Genomic DNA, 22845 nt, shown 5'->3' with positions numbered 1-22845 from the left:
GGCTAGCATGATACTGAGATTTTAAGCAATGGCTTTTTGGTTTCTGCTGCCAGTTCATTTCTCTCCTGCTCTTCTCCTGCTCTATTCAGTCACACTGGCCCTTCCTCCTGTGCTCATTTCCCTAAGAAAGAAACATGACTGTTCTTAGTTTCCAAATGCTAGTGCTCTTAGGAAAAATGGATAGGCCAAAATGTTAGATGGTTTGAGGAAAAAGATTCTCTCCCTCTTCCTGACTCCCGACTAGAAAGGATTCTCTTGATTTTGGAAGTGTTGAAAAATGGAGGGAAAAAGCTACATGATCACAGACTGATAGGGTCTGAGAAGGGAGTTTCTGGACTCTGACTCCCAGGCAGAAGAAACCCTCAAGACTTCAGATTCCAGGTGGGTTTGTGGGATCTGAGAGCAGAGGGTCCCCACTCTGGCACAGCTACAGGGAAGTAGTAAGACCCCAGAGGTGAAAGGGCTGCTTGATTTACCTAGAGAGGTAAGGATGAGAAGGGTATCCAAGAGACTCTAGAGCCCCAACATGATGTGGAATTAAAGGGGGGACTTGCTGATGAAGGAGACTGTGCAGTTGGGAATGGGGAGCAGCTTGGCAGTGACTGGCAGGGAGAGATTACTGAGGACCAGAGGAGATGAGGAGGATTTCAATGGATGGTTGAATTGGAAGAGAAAAAAGTTACACTGCATGGATGATGTGATGGGTTGAAATTCACATCTGATTTTAAAAGCAGGAAAAGGGGGCGCCTTCTTGGCTCAGTCAGTTAAGCATCTGCCTTCAGCTGAGGTCATGATACCAGGGTCCTGAGATCGAGTCCTGCATAGGGCTCCCTGCTCAACGGGAAGCCTGCTTCTCCCTCTCCCTCTACTGCTCGCTCTCTCTCTCTGTCAAATAAATAAAGTCTCAAAAAATAAAAGCAGGAAAAGTTGTGTGTGTGTGCTCAGAGTAGAGAGCAATAGTTGCTAAATCTGTGATTTGGGTGGACTCTTAGAGGAGAAATGGATTCTAAAACAAAGGTTGGAGAAAGAATAGACATGTAATCAACCAGGGCTTTTTTCTTTTTTTCTCCTTAGAGAAGTTCAAACAAAATGCAGTGGGAGCTCAAAGCAAGGAGTGATTGATTGCCACTGGAGAGATGAGGGCACTTTCTCAGGGAATGGGACAGGTTGCCTCGACTTAGGTGAGTAGAGAAACTTTCTGACTTAGTTTAGCCTCTGTGGACAAGATGCGGCGAGTCTGGGAGGTACAAATGAATCTGAGGCTTGATGCTTCCTATCTTTCTCATTCTGTGGTCTTTGCAGAGAAAGGATGATTTTTTTGGACATTGATCTGGGGATAGATTATAAAGTCATGAGGTATAGAGACTTCAGATTTCAGCAAGCTGGGGCTAAATCAATGGGAACAATAACCCTGCCTCATGTGATTGTTGGGAGAAAAAAATTACATAATAATAAACCTAAATCCTGGAGACTAGTGCCTGGCACAGAGCCACGCCCCAGTAGCAATCCGGTTTTCTTCCCTTTGGTCCCTGTGAGGAGAGGCTTTTTCTCACCTCTGTACCCCTCACTGTGTCAACCCACTGCCGTGTCCACAGAAGGGGCAATGCAGAATCTCTTGCTTTGACTTGCTCCAATTTGAAGAATGTGTCACTCAAACACAGGCAAGGAAAATCAGCATCGAGCTGTCCGTTGGATGTTAGAACAGATCAGAGCAAGTTTTCTATGAAGCAGTGCAGTTTTTCTTTCTTTGGCTGTCAGTCAGCACAAAGGTAATCCCAGGAATCAAGGCACTGAAAAGTGAATTTCTGGCTGGACTGATCACAGCAGCCCTGACATCATACAGCTACTGCTTTCCATAATCAATGCCAGAGCTTAGTGTATTCACCTTATGTTCCCTTGTGAAATTCCAGGCGCTGTACCTGACTGTAACATTTCCCCTAATTGATGCATGTTTGCTCTGGGAATTACATCCTGTTTGATTAATTTGGGGTTTGATTTCCCCCCTCCCGGTGCTATGATTTTCATGGACAGTGCTGTTCTTTTGATGCTTTGCATGTGGTGGAAGGAGATGGATCCATGAGCACGGAGCTGGGTCCTAACGCTAGCCTCCTCACTTCGGGGAAACTTTTCTGTAGGAAAAGACCTGGAGGTGAATGTCCCTGGTGGGACATTTTCATTTCGTGTTGGGAAGGGAAAGAGAGTTAACACAGAGCATCAGACAGTGAGTTAGATAATTTATGTCCAGGATTAATAGCCACTATGTGTTCTATTTGTAAAACAAGGAAAGGAAGGCTCAGGGAAATAAAAACAAACCCCCGCAGAGAGTGGAGCTTTTGTTTGAGGTCTCGGGTTCTTTTCTCTCCACGAACTTCAAAAAAAAAAAAAAAAAATAGATGAGAATAATTTTGCAAACACTTAGAGTTTTCTTTTTTTAAAAGAAAAGTAATTGTTACCACTCTTAGCTCTTTGATGTGTTTTCTTACTGTCTTTTCTCCATTTGCATATTTTTGGATACAGTTTCGTAATTGTACAGATTGAAACCTTATACTGCAAGTCCTTAAATATTTACTTAGAACTAGCTTTGCTGGAGTTCTCGGAATTAAATGTTTTGCCTTATTTATTGAATGCAAGGCGATTAGTTAAGGAAACTCTGTTCCTGGAAACTCTGCCTCCGGAGTTCTAGCAGAGCCTGGAGGGCATTGGTATGTAAGTACTGACTCCAGGATAGAGAATGATGCCCAGACAGCGGGATGGTCCGGTCATGTGTCTTTCTGTCAGGGATTCCCAAACACGGACTCTTTTTCACACTCCACTTTCCTGGATTTCTTCAGTAACAATATCTTGGACTGCTCTTCTAGTTTGCATGTTTGTGTCTCAGCAAGAACAATCTTGCAGCAGGCGCCTTTCCCTGCAAGGTAGCAGAAACCCTGTGACTCTGGGCAAACGACCTAACCTGGCTTTTGCCTCGCTTTCCCCAGGTATAAACAAAGGGGATAATAACACTTACGAGACTGGCAGGAGGAGTCAGTAAGATAGTGCGGGTGTTGTGCATACAATATCTGCATGTGCTACTGAGAGAACCTTTGGGATTCACTCCTGGTTCCCTAGCAGTGCAGGGAATCCCAGGTACAAAGACCCCCAGAGATTCAGGGGATGAAGAGAGAATGGGTATCTTTTCCCACCCAACAACTGTTTTCATGTTGAAGGTGGGGTGACAGAGGGCTAGAGTGGAGCCTGAGAAAGTGAATAGGGGGACCAGACCCTCCAGATCCAGCACCGACAGCACCCAGGGATGGCTCAGTGCACGACCGGCCAGGACTGGCACTGCTGAGGCCAAGAATTCAGGGCGAGACTGGCCGACGATCCTGTCCGCTCCCACTGCTGAGTGAGGGCCCTGGGAGCCAGGGCCGGAGATGGGGCTGTGAGTGGGAAGCGGAGAAGGGCTGCGGGGTGACAGCACACCTGAAGGGCTGGTCCTGAGAATTGGCAGGGAATTGCACGATGCCCACACCACTCCAGGGGCCGCCGAGACCAGCTCTGGCAGGGGAGGAAGACTTGGGCATTTACCTTGTCTGACTTTGGCATTTTCTGCCGAAGACCAATACTTCAGAAAGGGTCCCGATGGTGCTTGGCCACCCAGCTGCCCCAGTTCTTCTCCCTGCTGTGGTACTCACCAGGCTGTCAGGCCTCCCTGGTCAGGGTCAGACTGCTTCTAGCGTAAGAAAGAAACTCATCCGACTTGCTCAAGGGCTTAGAAAAAGGAGAAACAACCATGCTTGAGATTCTTTGGGACATTCAGGCTAATACTTGGTCAGGGATAAGGGGTTCTGAGCTTGACGATAATACTCCTCTATACCCAAACCTGAAGATCAGCAGGGGCCCCTGGAAACCGAGCATCGAGAGCGCTGTAACTCCGCCCTGAATACGGACTGGAGCTTAAGGGGGGAGGGAGGGGCAGAGGAGGAAAGACCAGGGACCCTGTCCACAGGGTGCTCACACTGTGATTTGTGAAGCCAACAGTAGGGTTACCTGGTTTGCCTAGAATAGTCCCAATTTGTGTGTCTTATTCCTGTATACCTATCAATAGTGTCCAGTTTCACTCAAAGTTTTCTCAACTTGAAAAATAAGTTAATGGTCACCCTGCTAATATTAGAAAGAAGGTATTACAAATAAATATTCTGAAGGAGGATAAGAACACAAATGCTCCAAGAGCTTGGGCAAAGAAGTCAGGCTTCTATTTCGGGAACCTCAGGCTGCCTGAAGGAGGACTTGCAGCATCCTATCGTGGGATCAGGGATCAGGGTGATGGGCAGGGTTTGTGTGGATTTAACCAAAACAAGGACTTGACCTTGTCTGATGTGAGTATCACTGGTGACAGACACTTATGATGAAGGTCTGCCCCGTTAGACCTTCCTACTGTACCCTGGCTTCCTATTGTACCTCGGTGCCTGACTGATTCCATTGGCTGGTATAACAGGCTGGCATGTGCTGTCTTTCAGACGCTCAGTGTAATGCTCTGTCCTTCATGTCTTAAACCAGTTAGCCAGAGCATTGCAGTATGGGATTGGGGTGGAAGGTGGTGATGAGAGATGGGGGGTGGGGTGCGTGTACAGCCATCGCTCCTGCTGAGCTGAGCCATCAGATCCGCTCATAGCTCATGTGATCTGGGCCATTTGTTTGTCTGGACATCAGAGATAGTCAGGGCTCTCGTTTATTAAGATAAGAGGAGAAAGCAAAGTAAGCATTGTTTCACTTAATGCAAATCGAAAGTGCCCAGGGGGAAAGTAAATTCCATTCTATGGAAGGAGAAAGGTCACGTTATGTTCTCTGAGAAGGAGGGGAAAGAGGGGAAGCAGTAAGTCACATCTCTGTGAGGCAGGTCTGAGGAAGCAGAGAGGGATAATGGATAATGTTGTTTTCCCTAATGCCTTTTTATCCAGTCAATGGGTCTATCAGTCAGTCCATCAGCGAGCGCATACTGAGGACCTACCGTGGGCCAGCTCTTGGAATGGGTATAGAAGATATCCACGCCTCAGTCCCTTTCATCAATGGGCTCATTGTCCAGCTGGGAAGATGAGTAGACTCTGCCAGCGCTGTCTTCCCCAGCCGCTATTAACTATAGGCTCAGCCATGCTCAGTTTCTGATCCAGTCCCCACTGGGCAGGCAATATGGGGAAATGCTCAGTCCCTCCAGCACTCAGGGAAAGGAATTAATTGTGCTGCCAACAGCCTGAGATCCAGGGTGCTTGGGGATTACCCCCGACCACAATTTTCCCTTTAATTAAAGACTACTTCCAGCCTCTCCTCCGAGCCCCACTTAGCATCAGCTTCCATTTCAGCCTGACCCTGTCTGCAAGGCAGTATGACTCACAGGACAATATGTGGGCTCACCTTCTCTTGACTTTCTTCACTATTTTTCGATCCATTCTTTAGCAAGAATGATCTCCCTTCATATACATGGGTATCTGTTTCACTTGTGTCTTCTTCTCCATCCTGAAGTTTTACAGATAGATTTTTTTTTCTCACTTCCTCTGTGAACCAGAGGAGTCAGACATGTTGATTAAAATTTGATATTATCCTTGCTTCTCTGTAGAGTAAGATGATTGCCTGCCATACCCAATTTGTTAAGTTCTGCAACTTTTCTTGATTAACTTTTCCGGTTTATATCATGACAACACATCACATTCTCATGATTAAAGAAAATTCATTTTGATTATTTTAGGGAAGATTTCACCTAACTCTACAAATATATTGCATTTTTTCAATAAGTTAGGAATTGGGGGACTGGATGGACTGCAATATGACCGAAATGATTTTGGCCCCACTAGGATGTTTGAGACAAAAATCTTGGATCCCAGTCCCTCATTCAAACTGCAGACTATAAGTGGAGGTTTGAACATTGCCTCTGTAGTAACCATAACTTCTGAATTCCCAATCAGGACATAGAGTCTGAAAGAAGAGACATTGTTTGTTCTGCTTTTTATAGTTATTTTTATTTAAAATAAAAATCATACTTCATTAAACATATTTCTTTAAGAATAATAATTCATTGTTATATGAAATCAAAACCTTCCTGGAAAATTCTTTTTTCAGAGTCACCCCTGGAGGTGCATCACTACTCTCTCTCTGCACACTTCTTATTCCCTCCCTGGAATGGCAGTGATGGCGTTCCTTAGGGCTTTTTCTTTCTTTAAAAATTTATTTATTTATTAGAGAGAGAGAATGTGATGGGGGTAGGTGCAGAGGCAGAGAGAGAGAATCCACAAGCAGACTCCCAATAAGCACAGAGCCAATGTGGGGCTCGGTGTGGGGCTCAGTGTGGGGCTCCATCTCATGCCCCTGAGATCGTGAATTAAGCCGAATCCAAGAGTTGGCTGCTCCACCAACTGAACCACCCTGGTGCCCATTTTGGGGCTTTTTTTTTTTTTTTTTAAAGGTTCTCTTCTATCCTCTGTCCTCTTCTATACTCACTCTTGGGCTAAGCAATCTTATTACACATGTGGCTTCAATTATCATCTATTTACTGATGTGTGAGCCATTTATCTTTTTAAAAAATTATGATTGCCCTGCATCCAAACACCTTCCCATTGGAGGAAAAATTCCATAGTCTAAGTCTTGATAGGGTGGGACGTTATGTGGGATAGGGTGGGATGTTACGCTTCTATAGTAGAAGCTGGGTGGAAGCAAATAGAGCTCTCCACTGTTCAACTCCAAGGGGTTCCCATTCCCTTTGTAAAATCACTGAGTAGTTATGCACTGCATAATTTTAGTGAACACTAGTTACACTGTGGTCTGTGAACAGCTGAGTTCTGTAAAGCTCCAGGACATGCCATTTGCTAAAGACTGAACGTGTCCCTCCAAATTTCATATGTTGAGATTTAATCTCCATTGTTACGATACTTGGATGTTGGCCTTTGGGGGTGATTAGGTCAGGAGAATGGAGCCCTCACGAATGGGATTAGTGCCTTTATAAAAGAGACTCCAGACAGCTCTCTTCTACCCTATAAAATACAACAAGAATATAGTCATCTATGAACCAGGAAGTGGGCCCTCAGTAGACACCAAATCTGCTGGTACCTGAATTTTAGACTTCCCAGACTCCAGAATTGAGAGGAAAAAAAAAATTTCTGTTGTTTATAAGCCAACTATTCTATATTATTTTTGTTACAGCCACCCAGACAAACTAAAGTACTACCAACATAAAACATGAATGTGTACTCTAGATTTGAGAAATTCTATAGTCCTGAGCAGAAACTCCACCCAACTGCTTCCTGGCAACTCGGGTATGGATGTGTGACTTAAAATTGGCTAACAGTGTGCTCTCACCTAATACTTCCAATCTCAGCAAAGTGATGCAAAGATGCAAGGTAGTGGAGAAGGCAGTGGTGGTATGGCATGGCCACCACGCCCAGGATCTGGTAGCAGCAACAGGGTCTAGTGGCAGTGTTGTCTAGCAGGAATGGTGACTGGCAGCTAGACCAGTGGTGGTATCTTGACAAGTCTGATGCTGAAGTAGCTTGGCTGTGCTTTCTGCAGCTGGGCTTCTTTACTTCCTGCCCATGGAGCAAGACCAGTTTTGTAGCCTTTCTGTTGATTCTGTGGCCTCCCTGGTTTATCATTCAGTGAATTGCTTTATGTCTAAATTAGATAGACTTGGTTTGCAGTTGAGAGCCTTGTTATAGAAACTGGTAACAGAAAGAGGCATATGTGGGTGTATTTGTTTTCTGTTGATGCACAACAAATTCCTACAAACTTAAGAGCTTCAAATAACACATATTTATTATCTCATGGTTTCTGTAGGTTGAAAGTCTGAGCAATTTTGTAATGGAATTGGGTTCTTTGCTTCAGGGTCTCATTAGGCTATAATCCAGGTGTTGGCCAGGGCTGAGGTCTTATCAGAGGCTCAACTGGAGAAGAATCTGCTTCCAAACTCATATTCAGGTTGTTGGACAGAATTGACTTTGTTGCAGCTATAGAACTCTGGCAAGATTCCTTCTTCAAGACCAGTGGGGGGAAAGGATTGGGGAAGGGAGATGGGGGAAGGGAGATTGGGGAGGGAGGACAGGAGAGAGGGAGATAAAGTGAGTTACTGCCAAGTTGTATGCATATATATGTATATATGTATATTATACATAGTATACTTAACAGGATAATTATGAAGTGACAGTCCATCATCTTTCCTATATAAGGTAGACGTTATGGGAGTGTCATCTCATCATCTTTGCCATGGTCTATTGGTTAGAAGTAAGTCACAACTCTTGCCCACTCTCAAGGTTACACAAAGATGTGAACATCAAGCGGTCATTGGGGCATCATCTTAGGATCTGTAACAATAGAGAAGATGCTTTCGGCTCTCGGGTTTGTCTAGGATTAAGACACTGAAAACTTGTTAGTATTCAAGGATGGAAAACCTGGAGGATCACCTCACATGGAGGCAAAGCAGTTATCACCTGTAGTCATTTGCAATGATGTGGCCACTGAAAGTAAGGCTTTGAAGACCATCTTGCCACTTGCCACATCTTGCCATAATACAGTGGTGTAATGGAATGGAATGACCACTTCTGAAAGCACTGCATTGCTAATGAAAGAGAATGACATGTTAAATTCAAAATTTTTGGTCCCTATTTTTTTTTAAAGCATACTCATACAGTGTTTACCTGGGAACTTAAGACTGTGCTTTAAAAAATTATCTTGAAGAGTCACAGGGCAGAAAACTATATTCAAGATGGCTCTGTGAATTGAATATGGATCAGCTGTTATGTCACAGTTAAGGCACTGATCAGTAAAGATTGATGCTCTGAGTGTTAGAAGGGGATATGTGGGAGGATTCAGAAAACTTGGAATTGCCCTTACTATCTATCAGCTGCTGTCCTCCCCTGGCTCATCAAGCCCTTTCCTTCTTGTCCTAGGAGGCTATTTCTGCTCTACTTTCAGATATTGAAAGAGGAAAACTGTCCTTCTGTGCCACCACTCTTTATTATAGGCCATGTAACTAGAGTTAGATCTTAACATAGCTCCAGGGAACAATTACAAATCAAACCTGGGAGATTTACTCCCCCCCCAAAACACACACACACACTCACACACACACGTCCAAGGTATCTTCTCATAAAAAATCCAGTCTTATTTTTCTTGCTTCCTCTGACTTATTAGGGTTTTAAAAAATCACTGCTTGATAGTGGTGAGAGTGTGAGTGAACAGGCTTCCTCATATACAGGGAAAGGGTGTTTAAATTTGCATAAACCTTCTGGATAATTTGGTAAAATGCATCAAACAATTTTAAAATGTTTATACTCTTTGAATTAGTAATTCCATTTCTAAAAATAAATCCTAAGGACATAATAATGCAAATGTGTAGAGATTTAGCTACAATAATGTTCATCATACTATTAAAATAGCAGAAAATTGGATAAACCTAAATTTCCAACAGATAGACATTAGTTGAATAAATTTTGGTATATCTATGCAATTGAAATTCTTTACGGCTATTAAAATATTATAATATAGAAGAATATTTACTGTGATGGGAAGACTATTATATTTTTAAGATAATTCAACAGGTTATAAATAGCATGTACTGTATGATTTCTTATATTTGAGTGTGTGTGCATGTGCGCGTGCATGAGAGAGAGAGAAAGCTTGAACATATTCACACCAAAATGTTCACAGTAGTTATTTTCAAAAGAGGAATTATGAGGGATTTTTATTTTCTGTTTTTTTTTCTGTATGTTTATTTCCAAATATTCTCAAGGAAGTTGAACCACTTTTGTGTAAGAAATAAAAATAATCATAGTTGCCCAAATTCTCATTCTGTCAGATGGATGATCAACCTGTTCTTCCTCTGATATTGTGTAGGGTGGGAGGAGAGCCTCTCTGACACTCATTTCATCCAAGACGCTTCCTTTACAAATGAGGAAATAGAGGTCCACAGAGGGGCTCTCAGAACATGTGGAAGAAAAGCATCCCAGAACTTCTAAAATACAAAAGGCCCAACAGAGATAATTTCAGCTTGTGGTTTTCAAAGTACGCTTTTAGAACTTGAGGTGTCAGGGGAGTTGCCTCAGGAGCTGTGTGGGTGGGTGCAGTTGGGGGTGGGGTGGGGGAGGTGGAGTCTGGCCCACTTTGATTCCCTAAGGTGAGTTCCTTCAAAAGCAGTTCCATTTTGTATTAGGGTTCTCCAGAGAAACCAAATCAGTAGGATATATATACATATAAGAGAGGTTTATTATAAGGAATTGACTTACACAATTACGGAGGCTGTGGAGGCCAGACCTAGGAGAACTGATGATATGGTTCCAGTCTGAGTCCGAAGCGCCAGAAGCAGGACAGTTGATGACGTCACGTTTCAGTGCACGTCTGAAGGCCTAAGAACCAGCAGAGCCAATGGTATAAGTTCCAGTCTGAGTCTGAGGCCAAAGGTGGGAGAAGACCAAGGCCCCAAAGCCAGTTGTGCAGAAAGAATTCTTTCTTTCTTAGCCTTTTATTCTATTCAGACCTTCCATGGGTTGGATGAGGCCCACCTACACTGGGGAAAGCCATCTGCTTTACTCAGTCTACCATTCAAATGTTAATCTCATCCAAAACCACTGTCACAGACACACCCCGAAATAACATTTAACCAAGTATCTGAGCCCCCTGTGGCCCAGTCAAGTTGACACATAAAATTAACCATAACGCATATTTAGTGTTTTATTGTTTTAATTGTGGAAGAGCACAGTGTTCTTTTGCTTCCAGTTCATATGATCTCCAGTTGGTATCAGATAGGATGCTTTAGATTGATAGTCCTGGTAAATCTAAACAAAATATCTTATAAAATGGGAATTGACTGGCTTTCATAATTATGAGGCCAAGATGTGGGGCAGTGTTCAGGCATTATTCAATCAGGCTTTCAGTTTGGTTTCTCTGATATACTCTGAACTTTTTTCTTCTTCATTTACTGACTTCTTTCTCAGCCTGGCTTTGCTTATGATCATTTTCTTACATTGAGAGAAAAACAATGCAGTGCCCCTCTACCCGCCCTCCCTTGCCCCCTGTGCCAACAACCAAACGGGTTCTTGATATCCACTCTGATTAGACCATCCCAGAGCCAATCACTGTAGCCACTGGAATGTCATTAACCATTTGGTTTAGGCATAGTTTTGGAAGAAGGGTGGATGGGTTTACCTTAGACCAGCTGGGCTTAGACCAGCAAACTATTGTCCCAGGCCAAATTTATCCTGCTGCCTGTTTTTGTAAATAAAGTTTTATTGGGACATAGCCAGACCCCTTTGTTTACTTATTGCCTATAGCTGTGTTCATGATACAGCAGCAGAATTAAGTAGTTACAACCATCTGGCTCAGAAAGCCTAAAATATTTACTCTCTGGCACTTTACAGAAAAGTCTGCTGATCCCTGGCTTAGATTAATCAGGCCCCACTCCTGGAGCTGGGTTAGAGTCAATCCTATCCAAACCTTAAAGCTGCTGGAGAACAGGGAGATCGGATAGAGTGGGGAAGACCTCTCCTCTGTACTGTACGACCCATTAGAATCATTCCTTTTCTGATGTTTCTGTTGACTGGCAGTCTTCCAAGTTGGCCTTGTGCTGCCTTTTCTCACCACCATGGAGTGGGCTGTGTTCCAAAAATCTCTCACTCTGCAATCCTAGTTGGGGTTCAGTTTATCCCTTATCAAGTTCCACGCTCACTCCACCCTGGTCCCATCCTCTCCCAGTTCTGCCCTTTTCTTCTCTGGGTCTTCTGTTACTCCAGGCTGCTCTGTCCCAAGTGCCAGGAAGGGCTTGCTGAAAGAAGGCAAACATGGCTGGAGTCACCGAGCCTTTCCTCCCCACGGGATGGCTCTGTCCACACGAAACTAGCCCAGATGGCTAGTCAAGCTCTGCCAAGTTGGCTAGCACTTTGTTGCCAGTGCTCTTGCACATTCAGTTGCTCTTTTCTTCTCCCCAAACATAGTCCCTGCTCTCTTATGGAGGTGGCAATAATGACTAATGTTTCTTGTATAGTAATCTAAGCATGCATGTATGTATAATATGTCTTATCTCATCATCTTCACAAATCTCTAAGTGGTCTTCTTCTCAGACACCCATGTTAGGGATGAAGAAATTGAAGCTTAGTAAGAGTTAGTAATTTGCCTGTAGTCACCATTTGATAAGTGACAGAACAGGGATTTGAAACTGGGTCTGATGGAGTCCACAGTGCTGAGTACTTAACCACTATACCACATTGCTTCTTGTTTCCATCCACAAAAGCAACTACCTGTAAGATATTTATCTGGATCCTATATAGTTCCTTCCCATTTCTCAGACCCTCAAGGAACCTAGGAAACTAAACAAACACCCTTTTTCTGTTGAGTTCTAACATTGTCTTCTCACCCAGGATTCAAGGGTATTCAGGCAAGTAGACTGAATCTCCTTGAACTAGAACCTTGGAGACCAAAGGAGGAAGAAAACAGTTGACCAGTGGTAGACTTAGGGTAATTAAACAAGTCCCCAATGTCTATCCTCGTTTATATCCCAACATTCCTACCTTCTAGCAGGAGAGAAGCCCCAACCCAGGGGGTCCTGGATAGGATTCCAGCATTCACAGGCAGATGGCTGTGGCAAGTGAGGTTTTCCAGAGAAACAGAACAGATGATATGGATAACATCTCTATATCTGTGTCTATCTATGTAGAATACCTAGGTAGGTATAGGATAATGTAATGATTAAGAGCATGGGTGTCAAGTTTAGATTCATATTTGAGTCTCATTTCTGTTCTTCTCTGGCTGTGGAAACTGGCAAGATATCTCAATGCCCTAGGTCTTAGTTTCCTTATCTTTAAAATGGGGGTAGCAAGAAGATCTACCACATGGGGTTATTGGGAAGGCAGTGAGTCTTCCCTTAGTGCTGGGCACATACTAAGTGCTTATTAAATGCTAGCTGCAATTAGAAGCCAGGTGTCCTCATCTGTTACCAGGGGCTCTTTCCAGTCTCTGGGCACTGTCTTTGGTTGAGGTTGTCCAGACCTCTCATTCCCCCCTACCCCTGGCTCACCGTGGGGTACAGCTTTCTGCCACCCCTCAGTGTCTCCTCGAATTTTCTGGCCTTGCCTCTGAGCTCAGTCTGGGATTTTGATGACACCAATTGCCCAGCTTGGCTTCCATTAACTGCTGGCATTTGCCCTCTCCTTCAGAAAGATCCTGTGCCCTGGGAAATGAATGTCAAAACACCAGACTTGTTGCAAAGGGCTTTTTTCCCCCTTCACTTAAGAGCCCTCAGAGGTCAAAAGAAAATAGATTTAAATGTTTCCCAGTCAAGTGCAGGCCTCACAGGGCTCTACAATGGACCCACGGTGGGAGCTTTTTACACCTTCCCTAGCTTCTACCAGCCAGCTGATCTAATATTGACTTCCCCGGGGTCTGCCTGAAGTCATTGTAGTCAAGAATAGCAGAGTGCATTTTCCATTAGTTGTGATTAGTGGTTAAAACTACTTTTTTTTTTCCTTAGAAGGTGAAGGAAAAAGGAGTTTCTCCTTGGAGAAGAAAATTGAGTGGAACATTTGTATCTTTTTTCCCTGGATTTGCAAGATGTGATTCATGAAGTCAGCTCTCAATAAAACCCATAACTGAATGGACAAATATCTAAAGATAAGTTCAAAGGAAGGGTACAGAGAAGTAAAGGATTCGGCCATAAATCATTCATAGGATTTTTCACACGAGCAGCATAGAAACAAGGCTGCCACTTTCTCAGAATCACAAGCCACCAGGGCCACAGGCAAAAGCCTCTCACCCCTGGGGTTACAGATGGGTAGACTGAGGCTCAAAGAGGAAGAACCCCCCGCCAAGTGGCTTTCTCCCCTCCCAGGCTCAGAATCTCAGCACTGCACCAAACTGGTTCCATCACCCTGGAGACATGAACCTGACAAGTGCCACTAACATTTTGTGAAGCTGTTTTCTTCCCTGTGAATATTGCAGAGCCTCGATCTCCCTGGGTTTTTGGGAGGATTACTGAAAACGAACGGAAACGTGCTGGCGAGAATCTGACACCAGCCTTTCACAGGTTGACAGATATGTGTTGAATCTAGATAAAGTGTGCTTTTCTTTTGGTGGTGGCAAGGGGGATTATCTACTATTTTGGATTACTTATGGCACCTCTCTCTGTGAAATGCAGCTTGGTTTTCCTGTTAGATTCGGAGAATTCACAGGTGCTCAGAACATTTATCGGTTTTTGAGTCCTTGGATTATGGCCCGTTTCTTGCAGTGCTCGCAGCTGACCTTAGATGTGGTAGGGCTTGTGCACTACTGCGTGGTCATAGGCAGCACTCACTGCCTGAGTCAGAGGAGGTAAAAGATACCTTTCAACACCTGGGCTTTCTACAGTCCAGGTTTCCTCACCACAACCCCGGGAGGTGAGTAGGGCAGATATCCTTCTCACCCTGATTATTCAGGGATGAAGCTTGAGATTTAGAAATTTTATTAGTTGTTCTTGGTCACACAGTAGTTAAGTGGGGAGCCAGGGGCTAAAATGTGAATTCCTGCATCCCTGTCCAGAGGTGCAGCCACCACAAATGGATCAGGACACAGAAGCTTATGTGAAGCCACCCCTGGCTGGTGATCTGTACCTCTCCTCTGAAAGTCATTGTCAGTGGACAAATCAAAGGAAATACAAACTGTTAAATGTATTTGTCAAGTGTATTTGCGTAACTGTCCAGTGTATTTGTAAACAGGAACGTTAATTAGGTTAATGGAACCCCATGTGGAGATGCTATTTTATAGTTTCTAAAAATGCTTTCAGATGCATTATCTCACCTGATCTTAGAAATAGGTCTGAGGGCAAGTTTACTGTTCTCTTTATTCCCATTTACTCTTGCAGGAAATGAGATTCGGAGTGGTGAAATGACTTGTCCAAGAGAACATGGACAAAAAACATGTTGGAATCTCCATGTGTATGCTGTTGCATCAATTCTGTCATCTTTCCACTAAACTGCATCCATCAGTGTACATGTACATTATTTTTAGCAGTAACCACCAAAACAGTGATTTATTTCATTCTTACCATGAGCCAAACCCTGTGCTGGGTGGATTGTGATTAAATCATTAATTAAAGAAGCCAATACCCTAAACGTGAAAATGGTGTTGGTTAAATAAATAATGCATAACTATGTTATTATTATAAAAATGAGATAAAAAACTACTAATTCTCCACTTTCATCTCCCAGTCTTCTGTTTTCTTGTTCTTTAGTAGTATCCATTGGTTCCTTAATGGCTTCCTTCCGGTATGTGCCGGAAGCCACTGACACAGTGCAGAAAGGGAGCAAGCACTTCGAAAACCCATTCAGGTTCTGCTTCCCCCGCCTCTGCCTCTGACCCTCCTACTTCCCTGTGATTCCTCTGGTAGCTGATTAGCTATGCTTTTGCTGTCCATTCCCTTTGTAATGATGGCCTGGCTTTGAGTTCACGATCTCCTCAAGATGCCAACTCCTGATTTCTCCTCTTGACTCTGTGTCCTAGTAACCCAACCTCTCCAGATCTCAGTTTTCCTCATCTCTGTATTGGGAGTAATAACACCTATCTTACAGGATTCTAAGGAAGATTAAATGGGTTGACACATGTAAAGTGCTTAAAATAAGTGCTCAGGAAATACTAGCCATTCATATTTCTATTGTAACCTTCATATAAGTGATCTTTCTCCTTCATGCCTTCCCGGGCTTTTAGACCCAGGCTGGATGCAACATTCATCCTGCTTATCTGGGAGGGAATCTGCACAGAATCTGTGAGTACCATCAGTGGTACTGCACTTTGCAGAACGGGCCTATGTGTTGTGGGATTGCCCATACATTGGTTAAGTGCCACCTCTTAACCTCTTGTTTTCAAAGCCCACTACACCCAACCCTGGGTACTTATGCCCATAGCTCCTAGACCCTCACCTTCCCTTTCCACGTTAGAGAGGTTTCCCAGGGGCGTATTTGCTCAGGGCTTTTGCTTCTGGATCTCTTGGGTGCAGCCAGCCCCTTGTAAACTTAGAGGACATTCCCCACCTCTGTAAGGCTGCTGGGGATAAAGAGGCAGGGTGGTGGGGAGTGGACAGCTCTGCTTCCTTATATGGATTGCTTTTTGTAACACACCCGAGTTTATAAGGAAACGCAATTGAAGCTGCCATTATGTTTAAAAAAATCAAGACACTCAGTTATGAAACATAGAACATATAATTAACTTTATTGAGCAGAACAAAGCATTTTATAAAAACTCACTCAGACTGAATTAATATAAGGATACTTAGCATAATGTGTATAGTTTAAATTACCGCCTACTAATCATCAAGCAGTTGAGTGGTAAAGTTGTTAGACTTTCAATTTGCAAACAAGTAGAAGAAGGAAGGGCCTATTTTTACTTTCCAATGATTAGATAGAGCATACATTTGCCCAACTGTGGTGTGGGTTCACATAAAGAAGATAGGGTTCAGCTCTGAGTCTTGACATCTCAGCCTGATGACATTATTCTGCATGTCCTGGTTCACATCTACTTTGTGCTATTAGTCAGTCTGGCTTCCTATCCCATGTAGCACTACCTCCATACTGAAGGTCGCCTCAACCCCACTAGAGCAAAGCTCCCCATCCTCTTTCCCACCTCCTGAGATCAATTCTGATCCCAAATGAGAGATATTTAAAGAACCATGACTTAATGATTCTGGCTAAGTGCATGGATTCAGCATCAAGTTTCTCTCTCTACGTGCTGACATATCTCCTTATACTGCAAGCCCACCTCCATGGATTTCCAGAGATTTCTGATTCTGGGTGTACCACTAAAAGATTCTTCCTACTTCATCTCCACTCTACCTCCTTCATATGGTGAAGTTTCCAGATCCCTGCTCCCTTCAGGAAGACACGTAAGGGATAAAAGTATGACATTTTATCCTGTCCTGTTGGAGAGACAGTGGGAAAGATTTGGAATCAAGTGGGTAGAGTCTCAGCTTCGGCACTGATCAAGTGAACTTGAATCAGGATATCAGAATAAGTGAGTCAGTTAAGAATCTTGGCGGTAAGAGACAGAAAATACTGCTCATCCTGGCTTAAGAAACAGAGAGGAATTTTTTGATCATGTAACTGGAAAGTCAAAACGTAGATCTTGCTTAGCTTCAGCTGGGTCCATATGATGTCACTGGGATTTGACATCTCTGCATCTTCCCTCTCTGCCATACGCTGTGATGCCTCCATTCTCAGGTAGGCTCGTCTCTCACGGATGGTTGCAATTGCTCCTGGCCTTATGTCCTCTCAGTGTAAGTGTCTCTTTGGATCTAATTTGTTTTTGTGTACTCATCTATGAACCATGGCTAGACATTCACAGTGCACTGATGGACTTAGGCCAGTCAGGATCACCTCTGGGCCTCAGTGTCCTAATCTATAAAATAGACACTGGACTGGCACATAGGTCAAACTAGAATTCAGGGATCTAGTGATTCTGCCTCTTTAGGGCCTCCAGGGGGAGAGGGATGTGTTCCTGGCTTTTAGGAAAAGAGTGGCCCGGGCTCCCTTTCCTTCACACTGTTTTAATCATCAGGTCTTGCTTCACCTGTTTTGATGTTGAATTTTTTTTAGTGAATGTAGCTGTTAACTTTTGCTGCATAACAAAATATGCCAAAGAGTAGTGGCTTAAAACAATAACAGTTTGTTTAGTTCATGATTCTAAGGGTCAGTGGTTTGAGCTGGGCTGGCACTTTTCTCAGTGGGACTCACTCATGAGACTGAGGGCAACTGGTTGGTCAATTTATGATAGTGTTGACTGGGATGCCTGGGCGATTGGACTCCTCTTTACATGGTCTATTTTCCTCAAGGTTAACCTGGGATTATGATGTTAGCACGGTATTAAGGTTAGTGATCTCAGCATGGTGATCTTAGGGTTCCAAAAACAAAAACCAGGACAAAACATAATGAGCCAGTGCTTTTCAAGTCTGTCTGCATCGTATTTGCCAACACCCTGTTGGTCAAAAAAGTCTCAGGATCAAACTGAGATTTAAGGAGTGGAAACACAGACTCTTATCTCTTGGTAAGAAAAGCTGTAAAGTCATGATACAAAAGGCATGAATACTGGAATCGGAGGGAGGAAATTTTGGCCATTTTTTGCAATCTACCAAGATTAACACGAACATTTGAAGAGACGGTGCCGTATTTTTAAAAGTTTGAGAACTCTGACTAGAGAGTATCAAAGAGCTTTTCTGAACTGTCTCTAAATTTGATTACTCTCATAATTCTGGACCTCACTAGTCCATTTTCCCCCACCTCCCTTTCTTCCTTTCCCAGAATATCTGTCACAGTGTGGGGACCCAAAAAATCAAGGCCAATTAGTCTGGTCCAGGCCTGTGACCTAGTTCAGCATAAACCTCCAATTCATGCATACAGTGGGAAACTTGTTAATTTATAGCTTGCCCCACTTTAAAAGTTCCAATCTTAACTTGAGCCAGATTTTATGTTTTTTTTAAACTGAGGTCTTTGATGTATAGGCAAGAACTTCGCATCTTAAATAAATAACAGGTCAAATTCATATTTAGAGACATGAACCAGGAGCAGCACAGTTTTCATTACTAAGACCTACTTTATGCCGGTTTCTAAATTAGAAGCCCTTCCAGGGAGCCTGCGGGTTCCTCCTCTGCATGACTTAGACTCTACCTGAGTGTCCTCCGTGCCTGTTCCTCTGTTAACCTGATCGTTGGCTTAGCCACACTGAACTGTTTGGAGTTCCCTGAATGCCCCGTGCTCTTCCTTGTCTCTGAGCTTTCATTTATGCCTTTTCCTCTTCCTGGAATACTTTCCAAATGCTCTCCTGTGTCCTCTTCATCTGGATTTTTCATTCACGTTCACAAGGCCGTAGTTGTATGTTCCCTTCTCCAACAAGTCTTACTGACTTAACAATCTACCGAGCCATGGTTGAACCCCCTTTCCCTGTGTAACCTTGGCACCGTGTATTTAACCATTCAGAGCAACTGTAAATTGCTGAAGTATTGTGCCATCATTGCCTTTCTTCTTGACTCTGTTCCCCTCTAATGTGTGAACTTTGGGAGATGGGAACTCATTCACAGCCACGGTGACAGAGCTCGACATACATTAGGCAGCTGATAGATACTTTTTGATTGAAATAAATCTCTTTGTTTCAGTCTTGAGTTGCCCTAATTTTCAGGAGAGAGAGCCAATATATCAGTTTAATAATAATAATAATAATAGCAATAATAGAAGCCAACATGTATTGAATACTTACTGGACATTTTATTAAATGCTCTACTTGCATTATCTCATTTAATCTGCCTATAAACTCTATGAGGTTAAGAATTACTTTTATCCCTAATTTAGAGGTGAGGGACACCTAGTTTTATCAGTTAGGGTCTTCTGACTGCAAGTATCAGTAACCCAAAAATAAAATGATTTTTAAAATAAGCGTGGTTTATTTTCTCATATCACATCAAATTTCCACAAATGATGGTCCCACGGGAGAGGGAATCAGCAGGTTAACAACTTCATCTAGGATCCAGGCTCTTTGCAGGTTTTTGTTGTACCTTCCCGTTTCTCAGACCCGTCCTCAGTCTGACTCATGTTAGGAGAACCATAGCCCCGCGCCTCACACTCACCCAGAACACATTCAGTAGATGAAGAGAAGAGGGACGTATGTCTCTTTCCGTCTCCAAGGAAGTCCTTTGGGATGAAGTCCCGCAGTAAACCCCACTCGTAACGCATTGGCCACACCGAGTCACGTGCTCACCTCTAAGCCAATCAGATTAGAAGAATGAGATTGCCTCTCGAGCTACACCTGGGAGCGGGGGACAGAGCCCCCAAAGAGAAGAGAAGAAAAGGGCAGGTACTGTAAACAAGTAGTGTCCTGCCAACAAGAAAAGGCAGGTTAGGGAGGATTGAGTTTTGGGGAAACAACTCTCAAGATGTGCTAAAGTTTGCAAGTGGTGGAGCCAGTATTCGAAAAGTGGGCAGTTTGACTCCAAAGTCTGCATTTCTGTGTAAATTGTAGACTTAGCATGTCTATTTCTCTAAAGACCCTGCTAGATTTTTAACTGGGACTGCACTGAATCTATAGTTGGAGAAGGACTGTCATTTGAGCGATGTTAAATGGCATATTTGTTTTCCACTTATTTAGCTCTTCTTTAATTTTCTCAGCAATTTGTGTGGATTTCTGTGTCAAGATTCTGCATGTCTTTTATGAAATTTAACCTTAAATTGTGGTTTTTGATAATGATTATAAACAGCATTGTTGCTTTTTATGTCAACTTTTTAAGATTTATATATTTATTTTAGAGAGAGAATGAGAGAGCAGGCACAGGTTGTGGCGGGGGGGCGGGGGTCAGATGGAGAGGAGAAGGAGACTCCCGGCTGAGCAGGGAACCCAAGGCAGGGCTGGATCTCAGGACCATGAGATCCTGACCTGAGCTGAAACTAAGAGTCATTTGCTCAACTGACTGAGCCACCCAGGCGCCCCTTATTTCAACTTTTAAATTGTTTGTTGCTAAATTATAGAAATATCACTGATTTTTATATTTGAGCTAATATCCTGTGACCTTACTAAGGTACTTTTATAATAATTTTTGGGGATTCCTAGGAATTTTCTACATAATGGTGTTTCAAATAAGGACATTTTTCTTTTCCAAATCTACATGATTTGTATCTCTTTTTCTTGCCTACTTCAGTGGCTAGGACGACCTTCAGTACAGCTTGAGTAGAAGTGATGAAAGTGGACACTCTATATTAGGAACAGAGTATTGAGTTTTTCACCATTAAATATCAGAGTAGCTGAAGATCTTATACAGATGCTGTTTCTCAGTTTGAGAAAGCCTCATTCTCTGAGGCTTTCTGGTTTACTCTGACTTTTTATCATAACTAAATATGGAATTTTGTCAAATGCTTTTATGTATCTATTGAGGCAATCTTACAATGTTTCATTTAGATTTGTTGATATGGTAAATTATATTAATTTATGGAGGCTGAATCAACCTTGCATTCTTGAGGTAAACCCACTGAGCAAGGGTATATCGTCCTTTTTACAGGATTTGATTTGTTAATGCTTTGTTAAGAATTTTTCTTCCCTGCCTATAGGATTATTTTTCTGCAGTTTCCTTTTCTTGCAAACTCTGTCCTATTTTCGTATTCGAGTAATTAATGCTGACCTCATAAAAGAAGGTGGGAGGTGTTCCTTCCTTTTCCACTTTCTGGAAGAGTTTGTGTAAACTTGGTATAATTTCTCTCTTAAAAATTTGCTGGATGCTGGAATTTGCCAGAGAAGCCATCTGAGCCCAGAGGTTTTTTTGTTTTTTGTTTTTGTTTTTGTTTTGTTTTGTTTTTATAGTGGGAGGGAGGAAGGATTTAACTGCAGGTGAATATAGAACTATTTAGATTATCTGTTTCTTCTTGAGTGAGCTTTAGTAATTTGTGTCTTCCAAGGAACATGTCCATTTAATCTAAATTATCAAACTTATTGATATAAAGTGTTTAAAAACGTATCATCTTTTTTAATATCTGTAGTTGAGTCCTCTTTTTTTTTCAAAGATTTTATTTAAATCCAAGTTAGTTAACATATAGTGTATTATTAGTTTCAGGGGTAGAATTTAGTGATTCATCACTTGCATATAACACCCAGTGCTCATAACAAGAGCGCCCTCCTTAATGTCCATCACCCAGTTACCCCATCACCCCCACCCACCTCCCCTCCAGGAACCCTCAGTTTGTTTCCTATAGTTAAGAGTTTCTTATGGCTTGTCTCCCTCTCAGTTTTTATCTTACTTAATTTTCCTTCCCTTCCTCTGTGTTCATCTGTTTTGTTTCTTAAATTCCACATATGAGTGAAATCATATAGTATTTGCCTTTCCGTCTGTATATTCCCTTTTTCTTAACATTGGTCATTTATGTCTTTTTCTCTTTTTTTCTTGATTAGTCTACCAAGAGGTTTATCTATTTAATGATCTTTTCATAGAAACCAGCCTTTGGTTTTATTGACTTTATTGATAATTTTTCTGCTTTCAATGCTGATAGTTTCTACTCTTATCTTTATTACATCCCCCTTTGAGTCTTGCTCTTTTTTTACTGGCTTCTTGAGATTAAAACTTAAATTATTGATTTGAGAACTTTCTTGATTTCTAATTAAAGTATTTGATGCTATTCATTTCCCTCTGACCAAGGGGTCGACAAATGTTTTCTGTAAAAAGCCAGATAGTAAATATTTTAGACTTTGCAGGCTATATATGGCTCTTGTTGACTAGTCCTTGTCTCCTTCCCACCCTCCTCCCCCTTTTCTTCTTTTTCTCCCCCACCTTTCCTCCTTCTCCTTCTGTTTTCTCAGACAATTAAAAAAACCAACAAAAAAACAATAAAACATGTTGATCTGTGCACCAAGCACTGCTTTAACTACATAACGCAAATGCGTTGTATTTTCATTCAATTGAAAATATTTTCTAATTATTCTTGAGTCTTCCTTTTTGACCCATTAAGAATCAGTTGTCTGATTTCCAAGTATTCAGGAATTATGCAGGTGTCTTCCTGTTATTTTCCAAACTTAATTTCATTTTTGTTAGAAAGCATGCTTGTATGATTTTAATCCTTTGGAATGTGTCAATGCTTGTTCTAGGCTTGTTAGATCCAGAACATGGTCTGTCCTGGTGAATGTTCATGTGTACTTGAAAGGAATGTGTATCCTGCTGTTGTTCTGTGGAACGTTCCACATATAAATGTCAATTGAAACAAATTGGTGGATAGCGTTGTTCAGGTTTCCTATATCCTTATAGATTTTCTGCCTACCAGTTCTTCCTATTACTGAATGAGGGGTGTTGAAGTCCCAGCTACAGCTCTGATCTCTGTCTCCTCAATTCAGAGCTGAGCTTTGCTTTGG

The sequence above is a fragment of the Eumetopias jubatus genome, unplaced genomic scaffold (assembly GCF_037043125.1).
Source record: "Eumetopias jubatus isolate StellerSeaLion01/CBP00866 unplaced genomic scaffold, mEumJub1_p1.0 scaffold_13, whole genome shotgun sequence".
Classification (NCBI taxonomy): domain Eukaryota; kingdom Metazoa; phylum Chordata; class Mammalia; order Carnivora; family Otariidae; genus Eumetopias; species Eumetopias jubatus.
This window is presented reverse-complemented; position numbering follows the sequence as displayed.